Below are 18,963 nucleotides of genomic sequence, written 5' to 3'. Positions count from 1 at the left end.
TCTCTCTCCAGTCCCTACAACACTGAGGCATCTCTCTCTCTCCAGTTCCTACAACACTGAGGCATCTCTCTCTCTCCAGTTCCTACAACACTGAGGCATCTCTCTCCAGTTCCTACAACACTGAGGCATCTCTCTCTCTCCAGTCCCTACAACACTGAGGCATCTCTCTCCAGTTCCTACAACACTGAGGCATCTCTCTCAAGTTCCTATAACACTGAGGCATCTCTCTCCAGTTCCTAGAACAAGGAGTGGAAGGAAATGGCATAGGTCAAAGAGTTTTCCTTTAAATAGTGTTTTGACTATTTTCTAATAATTTTGTCAATTACTGCAAACAGAGCATTTTAATTTGCATTATGACTACACTGAATCTTCATGTCAACTGGGGGGGGGGGTGAGGAAAACATCTCTGTAACAGGGAAGTCTTCTAATGCATCAACACAACAGCACGCCATTCCGATGAGATATTTTATAGTTGTTAGCATGTAGATCTCAGATACGTATCTCCACGTCTTTGTGCCTTTTATGCTATTTTAAACTATTTATTCATTTTTATTTTATGTAAGTGGGTGTTTTGACTGTATGTATGTTGTGCACCAGTTATATGCAGAGCTCACAGAGGCCAGAAAAGCACTGAATTCCTTGGAGTTATAGATGGTTGTGAGCCACCATGTGGATGCTGGGAACAAAACCTAGACCCTCTGCAAGAGCAGTCAGTGCTCTTAACTTTTTGAGCCATCTCTTCAGGTCCTTTATATGCAACTTTAAATAGTAATATTTTAAATTAAAGAGTTTTTTAAGTTTTTATTTATTTATTTTTTTGTAGCCCAGGTTGTCCTCAAACTTGCTATGTAGCTGATGTTGGCTTTGACTCCTTCCTAATCCTCCCGTCTCCATATCCCTGCTGCTGAAGGTAAGGTCCCACACCAGCACATCCATAATTTTAAATGGCATTTGACAACTTACATTGTCCGTGTTTGTTGCTGGTGTGTACAGACATGTATAGCTGATATGTTGTAGCTTGTACTGTGCTGGATTTCTTACACTGTGGCTGCTATAGTTTATAAAGTAGGTTTTGAAGATTCCTTAAATGTTGTGTAGGGCTCAAATAAAGACAGTTTGGTTGTCATTCTCTGTACTTTCTTAATTGTTTTGTCTCTTGACATGGAATACGAGAAGACATGTTGAAAACCTCAGAAAAAAAGAGAGAATCCTTTGGTCTCAGGGGATAGCACTCCGCCGTGACACAGTTTGTGATCCTAGCTGCTCTGAGGTGAGCATACCTCATGGTGACTGTGCTGGTTGGCTCTTCATTAACTTGACACGAGCCGGAGTCATGGGAAGCGAGGGAGCATCAACTGAGAAGATGCCCCCATCAAATTGTGTGGGCCTTTTCCATGGAGCATCTTTGATTCATGACTGATGCAGGAGGGCCGGTCTCTGTGTGTGGTGCCACCCCTGGGTGTGTGGTCATGGGCTGTATAAAAATAAAGAGCTGATGGGGCTGTAGAAATGACTCAGTGGTTAAGAGAACACGATGCCCTTGCAAAGACTTAATTCCCAGCACCATTTGGCTGCCATGTGTAGTTCTAGTTCCAGGGGATCTGGCGCCCTCTTCTGGCCTGGGAGCCAGGCACACATATGGTGCACAAACAGACACCAGCAAAATGCCCAGCATATAAAAGTTTAAAAGTTAAAAAAAAAACAATTTTTAAAGCAAGCTGAACAAGCCTTGGAGAATAACCCAGTAAGTCGCACTTCTCCATGGTCTCTGCTTCAGTTCCTGCCTCTAGGTAACTGCCTTGGCTTCCCTCAGTGATGGACTGTGATCTGAAAGTGGAAGCCCAATAAACCCTTTCCTCCCTAAGTCGCTTTTATTTGTGGTGTTTATCACAGCAACAGAAAAAAAAATAAGTAGAACAGTTATGCTAACTGAATTTAAACTTAATGGTCCCCGATGAAGAGCATGTCCCATGTAATTAACCCTCCGTGTGCCTCCTAAGCACCTTCAAGAATGTAGTCACTTCTTACAATTTCATTTTATAAGATTTATTTATTAAGCCCCTTGCCTTATTTATAAGATACAAATTCAAGCCCTATAACAGTTATCTTATTTGCATAAGTAATTCATGGCCTTTTTCTTTAAAACATATTATTTTATACATATATATAATATAATATATGTGCATATGTGTATGTGTGTGCATGCATTGTGCAAACATGTGTATGTGTGTGTGCATGCTTGTGTGTGCAAACATGTGTGTATATATATGTGTGCCTGTGTGTGCACATATGTGTGTGTGAACAATTTGCTTCATCCATTTAGCGTTCCTCACATGTATATATTTTTTAGGGTTGACCACTGGTAATGGATAGCAAGCAATTAAGGAACGCCTCCCTGAGAAGACTAATTCTGCTTCTCTTGGCAGTCATTAATTGCATGTAGTTCTTCATGTAGGGGTGGGTTCTATCGGATGTTCCCCATCCACACTGGGCTGTCACCTGGTGCTGTCATTGTTCAGGACTTGTTTGGGCATCATATTGTTGAGATTTCATGGGTTCAGCTTGCTGTCATCTCTAGGAGACACCGTCTCACAATAGGTTTGTTGGCCCTCTGGCTCTTGCAGTCTGTCTGCCCCGTGTTCCATTACATTCCCCCAGCCTTAGGTTTGGGTTGTATTGTAGATACATCAACTGGAGCTAGGCATACGCTGGTCAGTTGTGCCCTGCCTTTTGACCATCATAGCTTTCTGCAATAGTTTCTACCTGCTGAAAAAGAAATCCTTCTTTGATGAAGGGCAAGAGTTGTACTTATCTGTGGGTACAAAGATAAGTATTTGGAATGTAGTTTGAGATTGCACTGGTTAAGGAAAGTGACTGTATAAATTTCTCCTCCAGAACCCAGGACCTTACTAGCACCAGGTAGTCATCTAGACTTAGAGTGCTAAGTATCTTCCTCTTACTGAGTGGGCCTTACATCCAATTAGACGACTATCAGTCACCTCCAGGATCTCAGTGCCACTACTGCACCTTTAGGGACATCTTGTCACGCTGGTCACTGTTGTGGTTCTTGGGGTCACAGCTGGCAGGATTTTTGGTTGCTTTCCTCCTTTGGCAGCTTGTATTGTAAAGCACCTTCTGGTACTATGAAGGCACAGGGAAGGAGACTTTCAGGTCAGATCTAGCTCATCTCATTTGGGTCCTGGGTCTGAAGGGTGTGGCGTTTTCAGCAGTAGGACCTTAACCTTCAACTTCTCTGTGTTCTTCTTCTCAATTAATGTGTCCGTCAGTGGATTCTCTACCACTTCAAATCGGAGAGGAAGCATTTCCGTAGTGAGTAAGTTGAATTTGTCAGATTTGCTTTTATACATTGTGGTTCGAGTAACATATTTAAGAAACAAAGATTTCCTGCCTTTATATAGCAACATAGTTCTCTTAATGTCCTTCATATAGCAACATAGTTCTCTTAATGTCCTTCATATAGCAACATAGTTCTCTTAATGTACCACACTGGGACATTTATTAAACCAATTCACCGTTCACATATAGGCAAATGTGTGGCTAATTCTTCTTTGATGTGCATATCTGTGATGAAGACCATACCTAGTTGCTTGCTGTGGCTTAACTGTGGTCTTTGTCGTGAAATGATGTGCTTTTAAGTGAGGTTTCAAGAATTTTATTAAGAAGTTTTTCCTCCAAGTTCATCAGGAAAACCGATCTATAATCTCCACTCCCATGATTAGCTGCCTTTGTCTGCTTTTGATCAAGGCAGCTCTAACTTCACTCCAAGAGTTCAGTGGTGTTTCTCTCCCTCTTTTTTTCTAGTTTATGGAATAGTTTGTGAAGCATTGGTGTTAGTGCTTATAAGCTCTGGCAAAATTCACCAGCGAACCCCTCCGGGCCTGAATGTTTTTAACCAGGAGATTTTTTTTGGTAGTTTTTATTGATTCTTTGTGATTTTCACATCATGCACCCCAGTCCCACTCATCTCCTCATCCCCTTCCGTCCACCCTCTGCCCTTGCAACCTCATCGTGGAAGCTGCGGTCACAGCGTGCTCCACACAAACCTCCACTTCCTTGCAATGAGTCATTGGCTGGTTGGAGCTATCTGTCTTCTGTGGCACCATCAATATAGGATCCTCACCCGGAGTCCTCCCAGTTATCCTGTTGTCCTGTGTCATGGAGATCTTGCAGATTTGGGTTGGCAAGACTGGCTCTTTCAGCATCAGCTGAACTTTCCCCTATCTCCACCACCAGAGTGAGCTCTCCAGCACTGATTGGTCTAGACCAGCCAATGCTGCCATCCGCAGGAGGCAGGGTCAGCTCTTCCACTCTCTCGCCTTAGGGGCCAGCTCACTGGTACCCCTACTTCCACAGGCCGTTCCACTGTGCTGCCCAATCAAGGCACAAGTCCTGCTATGTACCTGGGAGATTTTTAAAGTGCTGCTTTGACCTTGCTGCTTGTTAATTGTCTGCTTATTTCATCTTGAATTAGGTTTAGTAGGTCCTACGCATCCAGACGGAACCCACATCTCTAAGCTTTCCCAATAAGTCCAGTGAGTCTGCGACCTCAAGGAAAACCGAATGGCTTCCTGAATGTCGCTGGTGTCTGCTGTAATTTCTCCCTAATTTTGTTCTTTTGGGTCTTTTCTTTCTTTGGTTCGTTTCTTTGTTACATCAATCCTGTTTATCTTTTCAAAGAATCAACTTTTCATTCCATTGATTCTTTGGTAGGTTTTGTTTTGTTTTTAGTCTCCACTTCATTAATTTTTGCCCTGATATTAATTATCATTCCCTCTACTGATTTGGGATTTGGCTTATTCCTTATTTCCCCCAAAGTTTTAAGGTGTGCTGTTATTTATTTGAGAGCTCTCTGATATTTTTTCTTTTTTTAGTTGGTTAATGTTTTAATTAAAATCTGGGATTAAAATCTTCTTTATTTTTTTTATTTACTTTTTTTTTTTACTTATTCCTTTACATCCCCCGCACTGCCCCACCCCTTTTCCCATCACCCCATCCCACAATCCTTCTCCCATCCCCTCTCCCCTTCTCCTCCAGAGCTGATGTTTTGTTTTAATGTAGACATTTAAGCTACAAACTTCCCTCTTAGGACAGCTTTCCTTGTATTTTCGTATGTTGTATTTTTATTTTCATTTGATTTAATAATTTTTTATTTCCCTTTTGATTTCTTCAAGGGCCCATTCTTCATTCAGTGGGTGTCACCTGCTCTCCAAGACTCTGCGTGCGCTTTGGGGTTTCTCTTGCTGTTGATCTATTCCATTATGATCCGATGGGATGCAAGGGATTATTGCAGCTTTCTCGTATTTGTTGAGTCTTGTTTTGAGCCTTAATAAACTATCTATTTCACAGAGTTTCATGGACTGTAGAGATACATGTATGTTCTGCAGACCTCAAATGGAATGTTCTGTAAATGTCTGTTAAACACATTTAATCTATGGTGTCAATTTGACTCACATATTTCTTTGATTTGTTTTGTTTTGTTTTGTTTTGTTTTGTTTTGTTTTGTTTTGTTTTGTTTTGTTATTGTTGAGAAGGCCTACCAGTTTCTGAGAATGGGGCATTGAAATCACCCACCATTATGCCAGCGTTCATCTGTGACTATACATACAGTAGTATTTGTCTTATGACCCTGGCACGTCAGCATTTGGGGCATTTATATTGACAAGCACGGTGTCCTCTTCATGACTTTTCCCCCTTAGCATAAAGTGGGCTTCTTGAGTCCCACTTCTTAAGCGCTGCTCTTGGTGTGAAGCCTGTTGTATCAGGTATTAGACAGTGACTCCTGCTGGTTTCCTGCCTCTCTCCATCCTTGCTCGATGAGACACTGTCTCTGTCTTATGTGTAGAGGTGAGTTTCTTGATGGCAGCAAAGAGATGCCCATGCTTTATGATCCAAGCTGCTAGCTGGTACTTTTGCCAGGGGAGCTGAGGTCATTAATACTAACTTACTATTAAAATGTTCCTACCGATGGCTGCCTTTCGCTTGATTCTGTTTTATTTCCTCTTCCCTCCTGTTTAACTATCACTCAAGCTCGGCCTATTCTATCCTGTGGACTCATGGACTTGTTTTTCTCTTTAGTCTGAAGGATTCCTCCAACTGTTTTCTGGAGAGCTGGCTCACGCTCATAAACTCCTTTACTGTCTTTATCATGGAAAGTTTTCAATTTTCCTTTGACTTTTTCCCCCTTTGATGATTATATACTTTGGGTTAGCAATGGTTGTCATTCAGAACTGGAACTACAGCTGTCCCGGCCCTGCTGGCTTTTACGGTTTCTGTTGAATTCTGTTTTTCTTAGGGGCCCGCCTGCGTGTGTGACTTGGGATGTCTCTTGCCGCTTTCCCGGTGTCGCCCTTGTTCTGTAGTCGGTACTGAATCCTTTTCTAACCCTGTCTGTGCCGTGTCCTAACTGCTAGCTCAGGTTGGCATCTCTCTTCCTAACTCTGGACAGTTTTGTATTTTATAGTTAGGACTTAACTGGGTTTTGCCTCCTACATTTAGCATAGCAATTGTCATGCTTGAGTTTGAGCAGTGGGCCAGTCATCTCTTATATCATCAGTGATAATGTTGGTTGAATAAGTCTGAGATGGGTCTGTGCCTGATGTTCAGATGATGCGTGATACTTACAGTTCTCCCTCCCTCCCTCCCTCCCTCCCTCCCTCCCTCCCTCCCTCCCTTCTGCTGTAAGCAATTTTCAACAGTGTCCCTTTTATCTCTCTTATTTTTCAACCAAATAATTTCTTGTGGTTGCTCAACCAACCACACTATTCACCAAATTCATCTTTAACTTATTGCCATTTCCTTCCCAACAACTCAATTCTTGTGAAAACATAACAGCTTGGCCAGGAGAGATGTCTCCGTGGTTAAGAGCACAGGATGCTCTTCCAGAGGACCGGAGTTCAGTTCCCAGCACCCACACAGCTGTCCACAATCCTTTTTAACTGAAGCTCTAGGGGATCAAACACCCTCTTCTGACCTTTGCAGGCACCAGGCATGCACATGGTGTACAGATAGGCATGAGGCCAAATACTCAAACACATAAAATAAAAATAAATACATCTTTAAAAAAATAGCCCTACTGAGTATAGCTCCATTTTTTTTCATTTGTGCTACTATTCTCAAATAGATCTATCTATCTATTTATCTGTCTGTCTGTCTGTGTGTACTAACAGAAAGTGGAATGTCTGCCTAAGAGAGCTGCAAGCACCCAGTACAACCATCCCCAGAGAAAGGTCCCACATGGTGCAAGCGGTAGGACTGTTGGGATGGCGCTTTTCTGGTTTACTTTAGCTCACAGGAGGCCACCATGTGCCCTGCAGGTAATAGCCCTGCTATATTTTGGTCTTGCTTTGGTCCAGACTTTCCTTAATGTCTTGTTCCTCCCTGTGAAATGTAAATACCCACCCCATGCCTTTGTGTATTGGAAGCATGTAACTTAAAATTTGACTTTAGAGGGGTTCACAGTTAAAAGATGTCCTCGTCCTTGGGACTAAGAAGAGACTGGACCCCAGCCCTAACCCTTTCTGAGCAGAATCAGGAACTGTTAAGACTATGGGGGCTTTTGAAGTTGCACTATGCTCATTTTGAATTATGAAATGGTCATGAGCCTTTGTAGGCCGGATAGGGCTTGAATCTGAAATGTCTTCCCCAGGTCCCTGTTTAGAATGCTTGGACTCACCGTTGGGCTGTTTTTTCAAGGCTGAGGAGCCTTTTGGAAGTGGAGTGTGGTCTGCAGAAATAGAAACCCTGGCAGGGAATTTGGGGGGGGGGGTTATACTTATGCCCAGTGGCTTTTGGCTTTGGGCTTCCACTCTCTGTTCCCAGATCTGCTGTCCTGTGGAGAACCACATGCTGCCACCACCATCACCTGTGACCTGTGCCCAACACTAGAGACTGAAATCCTTCTGACACTGAGAGGAAACCTTTGAGCTGTTCAATTAAGTACTTGATTACAAAGTAATCCTTCTGACACTGAGAGGAAACCTTTGAGTTGCGCAATTAACTACTTGATTACAAAGTAACAAAAGTAATGACTCCGCCTCCCACAGACAGACATCTCTTCTCTCCCTAGTGTCTGGTGGTAATGGTGGAGCTGGGCTACAGTTTCTTTTCTGTGTTTGGCAACAGCAGAGAGGTTCTTGTCTGAAAGGTCTCTGTGTCACTAGGCTGTCCCATCCTATCTCCTTTGATTAGGGAAAATGAGTTCTCATTGGGGTATTTTTACTTAAACTAATTAGTATTTCCAGTGTATCACTTTCTTAGGGGCTAAATATGAGCTATATATAGCAAAAACGAAACCCAGAGAACTCAACTCTGTGTCATTCTTGGAACCCCTGGCCATCTTCCTTTCTGTCCGTGCTTTATGTAAGTTTCCTTATCTTTCAAGTGTAGCATTTCTAGTGGTGTTGATCAAAGGCGCTAGAAGAACCCTAACCAGTTCTATGTTTCTGACTGTGGAAGTCTTCCATGTCTCTAACAGAGCAAACAATGTAGGGTTCTAACTATTGTTTTAAATAATATTGAAGTTTGAAGGTATTTAAGCATGCATGCATGCATTGGAGCTGGAGAGATTGCTCAGTGGTCAACGGCACCATCTGCTCTGTTTAATTTAATTTGTATGTCAACTAAGTCACTGACATTGACAAGTTTTTACCATTTCTACATATCCAACCAATTCTGTCATTATTCCCTTGGGGTCACATATCAGATATCTTGCATCTTAGATATTTACATTACAATTCTTTTTAAAATTTTTTTGCTTTCCTTAAGCTTTATTTATTTATTAATTATATGTAAATACACTGTAGCTGCCTTTAGACACTCCAGAAGAGGAATCAGGTGGTTGCTGGGACTTGAACTCAGGACCTTCGGAAGAGCAGTCGGTGCTCTTACCTGCTGAGCCATCTCTCCAGCTACATTACAATTCTTAACAGTAGCACAATTACAGTTATGACATGGCAATGAAAATGACTTTTTGGTTGGGCCACAGCATGAGGAACTGCGTTAGAGTCGCAGCATTAGGAGAGGCTCTGGGCTACAGGATCCCGGTTGGCTGCTTTTGCACATGAAGCATGTCACTTCTTCTCTTCTTGTCAAATACATGGGATATGGTTAGTGAGTGACTTCTCACCAGAAATAACAAGAAGCAAAAAGTGACATTTTATAAATAGTAATCTAAATAATATGCAGAATTTCTGATATGTGACCCCCAAAGAGGTCACAATCCACAGGTCCAGAACCATTGCTGTAGCTAGGAAGGCTGCTCTTAAAAATTCAATTAGAAACAAAACATTCCTAGTTTTTAAAAAAACATGAATGAGTTTCTAGCAGACATACTGTGTAAGAATTGGTAAGATACATACATATATATGTGATTGTACATGCATATACATGCATAAGCATATACATGCACACACACATAATTCAAAAATTATATATTTGAAGAAGTCCCTGAAATCTTCTAGGATTTTATGAAAATGATAGCATGTGTGTATATATGTGTGCACACATGTGAGTGTGTGCATGTGTATGCATGCATGTGTGCATATATGTATGTGTGTGCTTGTGTGTTATGGCAGCGGTGGGGTGGGGGTGTGACAGAAGCTTAGGTACCTGTGGAGGCCCGAAGCAGGCACCATATTCCTTGGGGCTGGAATTGCCTGTAGCTGCAATGGATGGGGTATGGAAATTGAACCCGAGTCCTCTAGAAGAGCAATGCACTTCTTCACTGCTGAGCCACCTTGCCTGGTCCTCTTCAAATGTTTTTATGTCTCTTTCCATTTCTCCTCTCATTCTAGATGTCAGTAAGACAGTCTCTCTACTTTCTCCCAGGGCTCACGGGCTCACGTGTTCATCATTCAGGACCAGAAAACAATATTGTAAACTTGTACCATTTTCTAGTTGAGGCAAGCGGGGAAAATTGCAAGATCTCCTTTTGCACTGCGGCCAGAGGCAGGGGTGTTTCAAGAGCCCTGCAAGTGCAGGAGGAAAACCAGAAGCTTTAGGAAACCCTGATAGGACCAACTCCAAACCGACTTCAAAGAGGTTTCCTGGGGCAAGATGCTGGAGTAGAAAGCTGTCTGTTGGACACATGAAGGAGAGAGGAGTCAGATGAACAAAGGAGAGGCTAGGCACAGACAGAAAGAGAAGGGCAGTGGAAATCACAGCAGTGGTGTCGGCAGAGACGACAGTAAGGACAAACAGAAAGCAGTAAACAGAAAGGCCTCACCGTGTAAGTAGGTGACCGCTCACAGCTCCATCGAAGCAGCAACTCCAGGGATGAGGAAAGGATGAAGCCACACCCACAGAGTAAGCCAGGCAGACGTGGTGACAGCTCAACATTCCTAGTTCTTATGAGTTTCAAATACAACAGAGGGGCTCCTCTGTGTATAGTGTGTGGTAGACTAGGGTGAGGGGGAAAAAATCCATGGGGCCATTTCCCATATCTCAGAGTGATATAGCAAGGTGTTATTTTGATAAGTGGCCTGTTGGGATGGGACAGATGGTTCAGTGGGTAAGAGCACTGGCTGCTCTTTCAGGGCACCTGGGTTTGATTCCCAGCACCTACTTGGTAGCTCACAACATTCTACAACTTTATTTCTAGGGGATCTGACACCTTCTTCTGGTATCTGAGAGCACTAGGCATGCAATACACAGACATACATGCAGACCTAATGTTGATACACATAAAATTAATACTTTTTAAAAAATGTAAGTAGAAGCCTATTAGTTGACACTAAGATACTCTGAGGACATGAGAATAAGTCAGGGGGGCCAGAGAAATGGTGTAGAGGTTAAGAACACCGGATGATCTTCCAGAGGACCCACATTTAGTTCTCAGTACCCACCCACATGGCTGCTCACAGTCATCAGTAACTCTAGTTCCAGAGGATCTGATGCCCTCTTCTGGTACCTGCAGGCACTAGGGCCATACATAGCACACAGACATACCTACAAGCAAAACACCCATCCCATAAGAGAAAATAATGCATTAAAAATTATATCTTAAAGAATAAAAGTCAGGTATCCTGAGGACACCCTGGTCTTCTGTGGAAGGGGGTGTGGAGGGGGTTGGAGAGCCATGAGAGGCTATGGTAAAGGCAGCAAGTGTCCTATAATAACCAATATAAAGCTTAAGCAGTCAGAATCTTACGCTGGGAGGGTGTGGTGGGTGGCAGCCACACCCTATGTGTGGAGCAGTAGACAAGCCCTATTGTTATAAAGGAGTGAGCCCTGACAACGGAGGTTTACCTCAGAGACCAAGCCCTGAGCCTGTGTCCAGTGGATTGCTCAGCCTCCATAGGTCCCTTATTCTGTGTATTGTTCATACATCCTGGGCCTGAGAGCTCTGAACCCAGGTGTGGTAGATTCCAGATCCCTCTATTTCCACAACCCCTCCTCTCTCCCTCCCAGTAGGTGGTAGTGTCTGAAGGCACCCATCCCTGCTGGCAGGGTGATGGGTCACCTGGGTTGGTCCAGTGTTGAGCTCAATACTTTCTTTGCTTCCTCAGTAGTCCAGAGCACCTGGGCTTAGGAACCTGCACCCCTGATTGCAAACAATTGTGGGGCGTCTAGGGCAAGGGATATACCACTCAGCTTATAGGCTGCAAGGCATATTGGCCAACAGCAGCTCCTATTCTGCAAAGAGAGAAAGCTTCCAAACAGAACTCAGACCTACAGTTAATAGCTGACCTTCGACCTGCTTGAGCCTCATCCTGCTGAAGATTAATTTATTCCTCTCTTATTGTTGCTGGAAACTGAGCCACTAAGAAACAGCTGCTCACTAAGAAGACCCCAGAAGGAAGTGGGAAAGACAACCATCCCAATAAGCTGCAGAGTTCTTAGCTTAGAAAAACAAGAAATGTAAAAAGCAGACAACATAGGACTCATCTAGGAGGCCACACGTATGAATGACTGAATCCAAAGACACTGCGCTGGTTGAAATGCCCGAAAGAAATAACAGGGGTCTAGTTATCAGAAAGACCAGTGACCTCAAAGAAGATTGCTTAAGTGAATGGAGTAAAGACGTGAATTCAGGGTATAAACAAGAAATCCAGCAACTTGGAGAAGACATTCAAGAGAACCCTTCTGAGAACAATAACAGTAAGGCAATGGAAACCAAAGCAACAGCTTCCTCCAGGAATCCCGAAAATCCAAAGTTCAATAAATCAAATTAAAAACTCAATAAAATGATTACTAATAGACTAATTCAGGCAGAAGAAAGAATAATAGGGATTGAAGACAAGACTGAGACATCATTACATGAAGATGATAATAAAGGCAAGCTACAACCATAAGTATACATCCAAGGCCTTTGGGTCATGGTCAAGAGGCAGAATTGAAGCTGGAGAGATGGTTCAGTGGTTAAGACCACTTGCTGCTCTTGCAGAGAAGCTGTGTTCAGTTCCCATGTCAGGGGGTCCATAACAGCCTGTAACTCCAGTTCCAGGAGCTTCGATGATTACTTCCAGCCTCCTCAGGTGTATACCGCCCCCCCCCATGCATATAATTTAAAATGAAGTAAGTGTGCCTGGGTCTGGGTCTAAAAGTATAGAAACATCATCAATGAAGCCAGAACTGAAAACTGCGAAGTGCAGGAACCACTCAGGCACCTGAGGGTATGAGACACTTGCATGTTTGAATAGGCATGGCCAGAAATGATCGTGCACATCAGCATTGTAGTCAGGAGGTCAAGAACACAGAACAAAGACAGAGGCTTGAAAACTCTCAGAGACAAGTGCCAAGTTACTCACAAAGGCAAACCTATCAGAGGAACAGCAGGTCCTCTCAGCAGAAACCCTTCAGGACGAGAAAGCATGGTCTGATGTGTTCCAAGCACTGAAACAAAAGCAAAAAGATTGCTGGGCAAGATTGTTGCATCCAGCAGTGTTATCTTCCAAAATGGAAGGGCAAATCAAGACCTTCCCTGAGAAGCACAAACCAAAGCTATTTGTGACCACGAAGCCAGTGGTACAGAAGGGACTCCAGGGACAGCTACCCAGGGAGGAGGAAGAAAGATATCCACAGGCTTGGCAGCTCAGAAAACAACGACTGTCACTGGGGTGACAGATAAACAAATGAGAAGTAGAAAAGAAAGAGTATTAACTCATCAGTCTAGCGAGTCTCGAAAGGGAACAAGGTGGGCAGTCAGTGCAGACTCTTACTAAGAACTAGAATCAGGACCGTCTGGGCTTTTCAAGACACAAGCAGGCTGAGTAGATTAAAAGAAAGATCTGGTTCTTTTTCTGTCCACAGGAAATTTACTCTTCTGGTGAAGACATACACAGACTGAGAACAGAAATGTGGACAATGATATTCTAATCAAACAGAATAAAGAAGCAGGAGGAGCCCTACTTACACACCATAAACCATTCATCAAGTCAAAATTTGCCAGAAGGGGTAAATGTCTCTAAATTAATAATAAGATTTTTTCCTTTTCTTTTCTTTTCTTTCTTTTTTTTTTTTTTTTTTTTTTTTTTTTTTTTTTTTTTTTTTTTTTTTTGGTTCTTCAAGACAGGGTTTCTCTGTATAGCCCTGGCTGTCCTGGAACTCACTTTGTAGACCAGGCTGACCTCGAACTCAGAAATCCGCCTGTCTCTGCCTCCTGAGTGCTGAGATTAAAGGTGTATGCCACCATGCCCGGCTTAATAATAATAAGAATTAAGAATACATAACAACTTTACACACACACATACACACAGGCATACATTCACACACATGAATTGAACATTGGTATACCTAATTTTATAAACAAATATTATGTTAGTAAATATATTAATAAACCCATATAAAATAAACTGGGGGTAGCTCTTATCAACAGACAGATTATCCAGAGAGAAGTTCAACATTAAATTGCACTGTAAGTCAAGAATCAACAGACATCTATAGTAGATTCTAAAATACTTCTCTGCAGTCCGTGAATTTTCTCCAAAATAGATCGACATTTTAAGCCGCAGAGCAAGCCTTAACAAATATAAGCAACTGAAATTATCTTTGACATATTTTCCAGATGAAATGGAATAAGGTAGAGATGGCAAAGGAAACTGCCAAGAAGTTACAAATGCACAGGGCTTGGATGGCGCACACCGAGTGAATAGTGCAGACCACTGAGGAAACAGGCACATTTTTACAATTTCTAGAATCAAATGAAAATTTAAAAAAATTTCCAAGAGGTTTTGAGATCAAGCAAAGGAAGCCCTAAGAGATGAATCCAAAGTCACAGGTGATAGCATTATTAGCAAGCAAGTTATACAAAACACAATAAATAACTTAATGATGCATCTCGAGGTATGAGAAGACCATGGGCAAGTCAGACCTCAGGTCAGCAGGAAGAAAGAAACTAAAGATCTGGGCAGAAAGCCATGGAGGGAGGCCAAAGAGCGATAAGTACAGACTCAATGAAACCAAGAGTTGCCCTTAAAATATAAGCCAGATTGACAAAGTCCTAGTCACCCCTGCCACATTTCAAGAAAGGTGGCCCATATTAATTGAAAGAAGGGTGGGAGGAGGGACATTACAGCAGGTGCTACTGAAACCTGGAGCCCATTAGAGAATAGTTTGAAAACTTAAATTCCAATAAATTAGAAAATCTAAAAGAAACAGACAAGTCTCTGGATACACATGACCTTCCAAAATGGAGCCAAAGGGAAATCACTAATCCAAATATATCTGTATAGACGAGATCAACATTGTAACAAAAGACACAACATTGTAACAAAAAACACAACATTGTAACAAAAAAAAAGCCTGGGCAGAGCAAAGCCCAGCAACAGGTGCAGTCACTGCTCACTCACCGCTCACTCACCGGGACTCTTAAAGAAGCATCCCAGTGTTCCGCAAGCTTCCGACAGAAATAGGAGTGCTTCTAAACTGACTCAGTCCTATCCTGGGGCCCGAAGCCTGGAGTGCCTGGCAGCCTCCTCACTGGGCAGCTGTGGAATCTAACAGGAAAAAAAGATACATGTGGAAGGCTTACAGCGGCTCCAGCAGCCTTGCTATGTTGGGGATTCAGGACTGAGGATCTTGGAGCTGCAAGCAACGCGTGCTTTGGAACTGCTCTTGAGAACCAGAAAATGTCTCTGCAGAAGCCAGGCCAAGACTGTTAAGTCTGACCTGCTGGGACAAAGCTTAAAACTGGGCTTCTTGCAAGCTACCAGCCATTGAACTCCTCATTCTTCAGAGTGATATGGAATCAATAGCATGCCTAATGTTTCATCTATGATGTCCGGCATAAACTAAAAAAAAAAAAAAAAAAAAAAAAAAAAAAAAAAAAAAAAATCAAAAGCCATTTGAAAATTCAAATTTTTGACTTAAAACTCAAGACAAAAAGAAAAAAAGAATGGTTTGAGCTTTGCAGAGCAGAGAGCGTTCCCCCACCCAGACCTCCGAGTTAGCAGGGAAGGATTTAAAAATGTTGATTATAGCTGGGCGTGGTGGCACACGCCTTTAATCCCAGCACTCGGGAGGCAGAGGCAGGCAGATTTCTGAGTTCAAGGCCAGCCTGGTCTACAAAGTGAGTTCCAGGACAGCCAGGGCCATACAGAGAAACCCTGTCTCGAAAAACAAAACAAACAAACAAACAAAAATGTTGATTATAATATGCTTCCAAATCTATAGTAAAAATTGGCTGTAACAGAGGAAGAGATAAAATTTGAATAAATATAGAAATTATAAAAAAGACTAATTGTAAACTACCTGGTACCAAATATTCATTAGATAGGATTAACTGTATATTGAATATATTGTAGAGAGAAAATATTAGATGAGAATGGAGATATGTCAGGGGTAATTTCCAAACTAAAGCAGAGAGAGAATGTGTGTGAGAGAGAGAGAGAGCAGTGAACAGAGAGCCTTGATGAGTAACAGAATGCTAGTAAACACCCTAGTGCGACCTGTGCAGGCCTGACATCCCAGCTCTTGAAAGGGTTACAAGTTCAAGGCCAGCCTGCCCTACATAAGAAGTTCAAGCCAGTGTGGGCTCAGACCCAGTTTCAAAAAATAAAATAAAAAATAAAAAAATAGGCTTAGGCCATGATTAATGGGGGAGCACTTGGGTACATGTCAAGGCACAGGATTCAGTTCCTACTACCCCCAATCCCATCCAGCCAGTCTTAGGTACGTGGACCAGCAGTTTCCGAAAGAAAAGAGAGTTGACATGCAGAGCCCTGAGGAAATCCTGGCCAGAAGTTTTCCACTTTTCTTTTTTTAAGATTTTTTTTTATTATTATATCTAAGTACACGGTAGCTGTCTTCAGATGCACCAGAAGAGGGCGTCAGATCTTATTACGGATGGTTGTGAGCCACCATGTGGTTGCTGGGATTTGAACTCAGGACCTTTGGAAGAGCAGTCAGTGCTCTTAACCACGGAGTCATCTCTCCAGCCCTCCACGTTTCTAAAAGAAAACTAAATTGTCACATGAACAGCCACTCAGAAATGATGATGGAGTGAAAATACTTCTGTGAAAGGAAGCTGGGCAGGAGCTGTTAGTATACAGATGACTACAAGAAATACTAAAGATGGCTGTCCTAGGAGAGGGTAGGGGAGGGTGAACATGCTGCTCTGTGGGAATAAAGGCCTGCGAGAGCAAAGAGGGCAAGGAAGATAATTTTGATTAACTTCTTTATATGTTAACGTAGGTTGGATTTTTTAAAAATATAACATATATGTATATATATGCACATATACACTTATACATACATATACACTTTACACACACACAAAGAGAAAGAGAGAGAAAAATGATGAGAGAATGCTAAACAAAAACACTCCAGCAGAGTAGGACTGTGATGCTCAGTGGTCAGTGTATGCCTGATGACTGGCATGGATGTATTCTTCAGCATCTCAAAAGGATGAGACTGTAAGACTCACAGAAGTTGGAGTTTGGGGGAAACCTGATCCATCAAAGATGCATTTGTAACTCTTAAAGTAACCACAGATAGACCAGTGCCAAGCCGTGTGCCTTGACATCCTCAAGAAGGGGCGGAAGTACATGCTGGACCTGCCACGTGTGGCTTAGGCGGTTTTAATGATGGTGCAAAAAGAGGGACATAGCGAAGAGCAAAGGGGAGAAACGAAAAACAAATTATCAGGGCATCTAAAGTGTCAGCAGAAATACGGCTGTCAATCAATGCATGCTGCCAGAGGAAACCGAGAGGCTTTTCATACAGGAAGTTTCAACTGATGGAAGATGTAACAGGCTAGAGAGGCTAATCAATGAGAAAGACCACTCGCTGCCTCTGCAGTGGACCCAGGCCCAGTTCTTGGCACCCATAGGGCAGCTCACCACTTCCGTAACTCCAGCTCCAGGGAATCTGGTGCCCTCTTCTGGCCTATGTATGCACCTGCATATGTGCTGTGTGCTGTCGTACACTCAAGGCACACACACACACGTAAGATAGATTAAACTTTTAAAACGTTTTGCACTTTATAGTAGACTGTTGACGTGTGAAGTGAAAGGAAGAATAAAGGTATCTAAAACTACAGGTGAAGACTGTTATCTTTGTTCTACAGAAATTTCTAGAATGAGTAGACACCAACTCAGGAAGGCACCGAGCAGAGCATTTGAACACTTTGTCATACTGACAATGTTAATGTTTCCAGACTGTTTCGTGTAACAATGCATAAGACGCATTCTTCCTAGGTGACTATAAAATGCCTTCAAAATAGAATTTGCTCACCTGTCCATCAAAGATGGCTATGCTTCAAAGGTGGAATAGGGCTGGGGTGGGCATAACGATTAGAATGGAGATAAGTTGGGATTTACACACAAAAAAAGTCAACTGGAAATCTTCAATTTTTTTTAATTTTTTTTTTTTAAATTTTTTTAAAGATTTATTTATTTATTATATGTAAGGACACTGTAGCTGTCTTCAGACACTCCAGAAGAGGGAGTCAGATCTCATTACAGATGGTTGTGAGCCACCATGTGGTTGCTGGGATTTGAACTCCGGACCTTCGGAAGAGCAGTCAGGTGCTCTTACCCACTGAGCCATCTCACCAGCCCGAAATCTTCAATTTTGAGGACATAAAGTGGCTTCCTCATAACCAATGTGTAGAGGAAGAAAGTCAGTAAATTTCCAAATTGATGGAGATTAAGACTCAATGTGTTTCCTTCCTCACACCAGGCAGAATGGCTAAGATCAAAAATTCAGGTGGCAGCAGATGCTGGTGAGGATGTGGAGAAAGAGGAGCACTCCTTCATTGCTGGTGGGATTGCAAGCTTATACAACCACTCTGGAAGTCAGTCTGGCTGTTCCTCAGAAAATTGGACATAGTACTACTGGAAGATCCAGCAATACCTCTCCTGGGCATATACCCAGTAGATGCTCCAACCTATAATAAGGACACATGCTCCACTGTGTTCATAGCAGCCTTATTTATAAGAGCCAGAAGCTGGAAAGAACTCAGATGTCCCTCAAGAGAAGAATGGATGCAGAAAATGTGGTACGTTTACATAATGGAATACTACTCAGCTGTTAAAAACAATGAATTTATGAAATTCTTGGACAAATGGATGTATCTGGAGGATATCATCCTTAGTGAGGTAACCCAATCACAAAAAAGTCATTAGATATGCACTCACTGATAAGTGGATATTAGCCCAGAAATGTAGAACACCCAAGATACAATTTGCAAAACACAAGAAAATCAAGAAGAGGGAAGACCAATGGGTGGATACTTCGTTCCTCCTTAGAATAGAGAACAAAATACCCATGAAAGGAGTTACAAAGACAAAGTTTGGAGCTAAGACAAAAGGGTGGACTATTCAGAGACTACCCCCCCCCCATCCATCCCATAATCAGCCACCAGACCCAGACACTATTGCATATGCCAGCAAGATTTTTGCTGAAAGGACCCTAATATAGCTGTCTCATGTGAGGCTATGCCAGTGCCTGGCAAATACAGAAGTGGATGCTCACAGTCATCTATTGGATGGAACATAGGGCCCC

The 18,963-nt window shown here is 42.5% G+C and overlaps 1 long non-coding RNA gene across 4 annotated transcripts in view; it reads left to right on the top strand.

Moving 5' to 3' along the window:
- Positions 1-18,186, top strand: part of Gm34667 — a 31,235-nt gene extending 13,049 nt beyond the window's left edge. The window contains exons 2-3 of one of the 4 annotated variants that reach the window (XR_872997.2): positions 13,270-13,413; positions 18,139-18,186. This is a non-coding gene — a long non-coding RNA (predicted gene, 34667). Of the gene's footprint in view, positions 1-823; positions 1,579-13,269; positions 13,414-18,138 lie in introns of those variants that run through there. The other 3 variants (XR_872998.2, XR_872996.2, XR_872995.2) reach the window with 3 other exon arrangements.
- The last annotated feature ends 777 nt before the right edge of the window (positions 18,187-18,963 follow it).

The sequence above is a fragment of the Mus musculus genome, chromosome 12 (genome assembly GCF_000001635.26).
Source record: "Mus musculus strain C57BL/6J chromosome 12, GRCm38.p6 C57BL/6J".
Lineage (NCBI taxonomy): Eukaryota > Metazoa > Chordata > Mammalia > Rodentia > Muridae > Mus > Mus musculus.
This window is presented reverse-complemented; position numbering and strand designations above follow the sequence as displayed.